Here is a 5954-nt window from a genome sequence, read left to right as displayed (position 1 = left end):
AAAATGCAACAGTCTGACTCCACAATCTCAACAGGGACTCAGGTCCCCAGACCCGAGTCCTCAACCCCTGAAGGGAATTTAGGACAAAAATAGAAATCAGAGATTTCCTAATTTTCCCTCTATGCCAAACCTATCATTCCTAAATACCAAAAAAGAATAAATAGATCTTATTAATCCAGAAGAAACTGAACATCTTATTCTTCTAAGGTGCTAAGGGGATCAGGATAATACCTATCAAGGGAAGAAGCCAGAAACCAGAGACTGAGGGGGATTTCTTTCTTACCATTCAGCTTTGGATCTTGATCAAATCTCCCACCTTCCCTTGTGTAGCCCTTCCTAAGAGAGGAAGTAGTGCTTCTTTTATCTGACCTCTCTCTCTCTTAGGCTTTTCAAGCTTTGGTTCCTGATCCCCCACTAGTACAGTTGGCAATGGCAAACCATTCCAGTATCCTTGCCAAGAAAACCCCAAGTGGGATCATGAAGAGAGGGACACAACTGAAATGACAGAATAACAAATATCATGCAAAAAGTGGTAAGAGGAGTTTGAACTCAGGAATTCTGTCTACAAATTCATTCTTCTCACCTCCAGTTTCCTGTACTGTACATACATAGTCTCCTTTATTAAACTATAAGCTTCTTGAGAGCAGGTACTATTTTTGCCTTTCTTTGTAACCCAACTCTTAGAACAGTACCTGATACATAGTAGATGCTTAAGAAATGTTTGTTGCCTAAGTGACTCGTAGTGGGAACATAACAGCTGTCCCCCCAAAATCATTTATAGAGGACTTGACATTTATAAATTTTTTCATAATACAGTCTGATATTCCATTATTCTGCCTATCCAATGTCCCATCTCAATGATCTCTAACAACACCCTCTGCCTAAGTTAATATTTTTCTATTCTTTTCCATGATCATTTTCATTCCTCCCATCTCTTTATCCAAATACTAATTTACACATTGGTTGTTTGTTTAATCATTGGTTAAATGCCTACTCTGTGACTAACACTGTGTTAAATGTTTTACGAATAGTACCTCATTTGTTTTGTTTTTTTTTTAGGTTCAGCTCAAGTCTTTGAACTTACTTCCATGAAACCTTCAGACATTACTCTAGTCATATTTATTGATCTTTCCTTTTCTCTGAGCTCCCATTAAAATGATAACATTAAAATATAAGCTCCTAGTGGGCAATAATAGTTTCACCTTTGTTTTTATATCATCAGTGTTTAAGCATAGTTCCTGGAACATCATAAACATTTAATAAATGTTTGTTGACTAATTAGCAGCTTGGTAACTTGTGTTAAAAGGTTTGGTTTTTTTAGGACAAAATAACTGACTATAACTTGGGGACTTCTCACTTCTCTGGCTATATGGCCTTCTATTCCAGGTAACCTGAAATTTTCAGTATTTTTCATTCTCTAAAGATAATTCTCTAAGAGAAAGAATTCTATCCACATCTAGAGAAAGAACTGTGGGAGCAGAAATGCTGAAGAAAAACAACTGCTTGATCACATAGTTTGAGAGGGATACTATTAGGGTTTTGATGTTAAAAAAATCACTCTATTGAAAATATGAATAACATGGAAATGGGCTTTGAACAATGATACGTGAATAACACAGTGTAATTGCTTGTTAGCACCTGGGGGAAGGGGGGAGAGAAAAATCATGAATCATGTAACCAGGGAAAATATTCTAAATTTTAAAGAATTTACAAAAGATAATTCTCTAAAATAATCTAAACATAGTCATCAATTTCCTTTACAAACACATAGGCTTACAGCTGTTTTATTTAAACATATACTGCTTTATGTAAAATTAAATTTTATAATAAATAATAAAATAATAAAAATATAAATTAATTTAAAAAGAAACTTCATAAGGAGATTATATAAATTATATAAATATATAGATAATGTATATATAATACATAATGTATACATGATATACATTAAGGAACAGATCTTTCCCAGAGATCTGTACAGTCTCCAAGACTTAAAATATTAGATTTGGGTGGGACAATTGAAGTTCACCCCATAGTATTGCTCTTCAACAAAATTCCTCTGTCTGTGCAGTATGGTGGGCTTCCTGTAGTCTCATCTCTTGTCCTTCTCAGTAGGAATCGCTGGTTGCCGCTTTCCCTTGGTGCTCCTAGTTACTATCCTCACTTCTCCTAACATCCTGTTCTGTTTAGTTCCTGATTCTCATCATCCTCCATAGTTCTACTATTCTCCAGCAGATGCCACTCTTCCCCATCTGCACAGTGCTGCTCAGTTCTCCTTCCATAAATTGTATTACATCATTTGGTCCTTCTGTGTTCTTTTAACTGATGGTGCTTGTCACTTTTTCCAGGGGACCAGCTCTGGGTAGGACTGAACTTTGGGGAGTATTTTTGTACAGTTCACCCTTCTTCACCCCTAATTCTTAAGCCTTCTTTGTACATGTCCCCACAGTCTCAAACTTCACATGAGAGGCTTCTAACGATATATGAGTGCTTCCTTTTTGCACTACTCAAGCGAATCTCTGAATTCATAGTGAATCATTATTATTTATTACTGTTTGCTTATGGTGAGTCATTACTATTTGCTTCCTCTCTACTTGAGCCCTGGGGTAGTATATATTCCGATTATAACAGCATTTCCTGATGGATCTCATAGTTTAGGAGAACCCTCTGTTCTCTTTCTCTTCAACTGCCTTTCCATCTTTTATTCTCTTCGAGGGCATTTAGGTTTGGTTACTCAAATTACATGGGGCTGGTTTCTGAAGTATCTAAAAAGAAGAGAAGGCTGTTATCAGCTCCCTCAGACATAGGTGCCTTGGCCATGGGAAAAAATATATAGTCTTCACCACTATTAATCAATATTGTACCAGAAATGCTAGCTATAGTGATAAAAGAAGAAAAGAATAAATAAATAAATATAGCAATAAAGAGAAAAAAGAAATAGAAGAGAATTTTAAAAGGCAATGAGGAAACACTGCAGATGATATGACAGTATACTTGGACAATCAACTACAAAAAATAGTTGAAACTTGAGCAAAATTTCAGGACAGAAAATAAACCTATCTAAATCATTAGCATTTTTATATATTACCAAACAAAGTCCAGCAGCAAGAGATAGAAAGAGAAATTCCATTTAAAATAACTCTAGAAAATATAAAATACCTGGGAATTTATTTTCCAAGACAAGCACAGGAATTATATGAACACAATTACAAAACACTTTCCACACAAATAGTCAGATCTAAACAACAGGGAAAATGTTAATTGCTCTTGGATAGGCCAAGTTGATAATTCTACCTAAATTAATTTACTTATTCAGTTCTATAGAGACCAAACTATCAAAAATTATTTTATAGAGCTCAAAAAATGATAACGAAATTCACCCAGAAGAATAAAAGGTCAAGAATATAGAGGGAATGAATGAAAAAAAATAGTGAAGGAAGGTGACCTAGTTGTACCAGATCTCAAACTGTACTTTGAAGCAGCAATCATCCAAACACTCCAGTACCAGCTATGAAATAGGATGCTAGATCAATGGAATAAATTAGGTACAGAAAATACAACTGTAAATGACCATAACAATTTAGTGTTTGATAAACTGAAAGACACAGGCTTTTGGGACAAGAACTCATTATTTGACAAAAACTGCTGGGAAAACTGGAAAACAGTATAATAGAAACTAGGTATAGACCAATATCTCACATCCTATACCAAAAATAAAGTCAAAATGGCTATATGATTTAGATATAAATGGTGATACCATAAGCAAATTTGGGGAGCATGGAAGAGTTTACCTATCAGATCTATGGAGAAGAGAAGAATTTATGATCAAATAAGAGGTAGAGAGTATTATGAGATAGAAAATCAATAATATTGGGTATATTAAATTAAAAAAAAAGGTTTTGTATAAATGCAACCAAGATTAGAAGGGAAACAACAAACTGGGGGAAAAATTTACAGCAAATTTCTCTGATAAAGGCCTTATTTCTTAAATATATAGAGAAGTGAGTCAAATTTTTAAGACTACAAATCACTTCCCAATTAACAAATGGTCAAAAGATACGAATAAGCAATTTTTCAGATGATAAAATCAAAGCTATCTATAAATCATATGAAAAATTATTCTAAAACAGTATTGATTAAAGAAATATAAATTAAAACAACCCTGAGGTACCACCTCACATTTATCAGACTGGCTAATATGACAGTAAAGGAAAGTGAAAAATGTTGGAGGGGATATGGCAAAATAAGGTAAAGATAAGAACTGATCCAACCATTCCTAGGGGAATTCAGAACTATGTCCAAAGGGCTATAAATTGAATACTCTTTGTTCCAATAATAACCCTACTAGGCCTGTATCTCAAAGAGATTTTTAAAAAGGCAAATGGACCTATTTGTATAAAACCATTTATAGGAGCTCTTTTTGTGGTAGCAAAGAACTGGAAATTGAGGGAATACCCATCAATTGAGGAATGGGCCTCTGTGGGAGAAGCGCCAGCCCCACGGGGTTGGAGTCGGACCTCCCTCCAGCCCAGCCCACCTCCTCCTTCCCTGCTCTTGTTTCTTCCCTGTCCCCATCATGGTAGACTATCTAATCAGTAGCGGAACTTGTTACGTTCCAGATGATGGGTTCATAGTGCAGTAACTCTTCAACTGCAGAGATGGCTTATATACATCTTCCTTATCCTCCTGGGATATATAGACTTCACAGCTGATCAAGTGGACCTAACATCAGGACTTATCAAGGAAATAACCCTGAAAACCCAACTTGTGTCATCTCCCATGGATAGTCCCCAAGGCTGGGATGGCCATTTTCATGGCCCTTTTACAGGCTTTATACGTCTTAACTGCACCCCAGAATTCCAGGCCAATGAAGTACAAAAAGTGAAGAAATATGAGCAGGGCTTCATCACCAACCCTGTGGTCCTGAGTCCCAAAGATGGCATCAGAGATGTCTTTGAAGCCAAGGCAAGGCGCGGCTTCTGTGGAATTCCAATCACAGACAATGGCAAGATGGGCAGCCACCTACTGGGTATCATTTCCTCTTGTGACATTGATTTTCTTAAGGAGGAGGAATGGGATCGTTTCCTCATGACCATGATTATGACCAGGCAGGAGGATCTGATGGTGGCTCCTGCTGGTATCACGTTAAAGGAAGCCAAAGAAATACTGCAGTGGAGCAAGAAAAGGAAGCTACCTATTCTGAATGAGGATGATGAGTTAGTGGCCATTGTTGCTCACAGGGACCTACAGAAGAATCAGGACTACCCACTGGCCTTGAAGGAAACCAAGAAGCAGTTTTTGTGTGGGGCAGCCATTGGCACCCATGAGGATGACAAGGACCCACTCAACTTGCTGGTCCAGGCCAGCCTTGATGTGGTTGTGCTGGACTCTCCCCAAGGAAACTCCTTCAATTGAGGAATGGCTGAACAAATTATGGTATATGATTGTGATGGAATTGTGTGCTCTAAGAGATGATGAGTGGGCTGGCTTCAGAAAAAACTAGAAAGACCTACATGAACTGATACAAAGTGAAAAAAGCAGAACCAGAGAGCATTGTACACATTAACAGCATATATTGTATGATGATCAACTTAGCTATTCTCAGCAATACAATGACTTAACAGAATTCTAAAGGACTTATGACAAAGAATGCTAACCATCTCCAGAGAAAGAACTGATTGAGTCTGAATGCTGATTGAGGCATACTGTTTTTCACTTTATTTTATTTGAGTGTGTTTTTTATTTGGGGGTTTGAGTTTTATTTATTTTAATTTTTTAATTGTAAATTTAATTAATTAATTTAGAATATTTTTCCATGGTTGGTTACATGATTCATGTTCTTTCTCTCCCCTCTTATCCTCTACCCCCAGCTTTTGGGTAATTCCACTGGGTTTTACATGTGTCATTGATCAAAACCTATTTCCATATTATTGATAATTGCACTAGGGTGATCA

The 5954-nt window shown here is 36.5% G+C and overlaps 1 pseudogene; it reads left to right on the top strand.

Annotated features, from left to right (window-relative positions):
- The first annotated feature begins 4576 nt into the window (after positions 1-4576).
- Positions 4577-5415, top strand: LOC100617883 (inosine-5'-monophosphate dehydrogenase 2-like; annotated as a pseudogene).
- The last annotated feature ends 539 nt before the right edge of the window (positions 5416-5954 follow it).

The sequence above is a fragment of the Monodelphis domestica genome, chromosome 3, assembly GCF_027887165.1.
Source record: "Monodelphis domestica isolate mMonDom1 chromosome 3, mMonDom1.pri, whole genome shotgun sequence".
NCBI lineage: Eukaryota > Metazoa > Chordata > Mammalia > Didelphimorphia > Didelphidae > Monodelphis > Monodelphis domestica.
The sequence above is the reverse complement of the archived record's forward strand: the minus strand, read 5'-3'. Positions and strand labels throughout refer to the sequence as shown.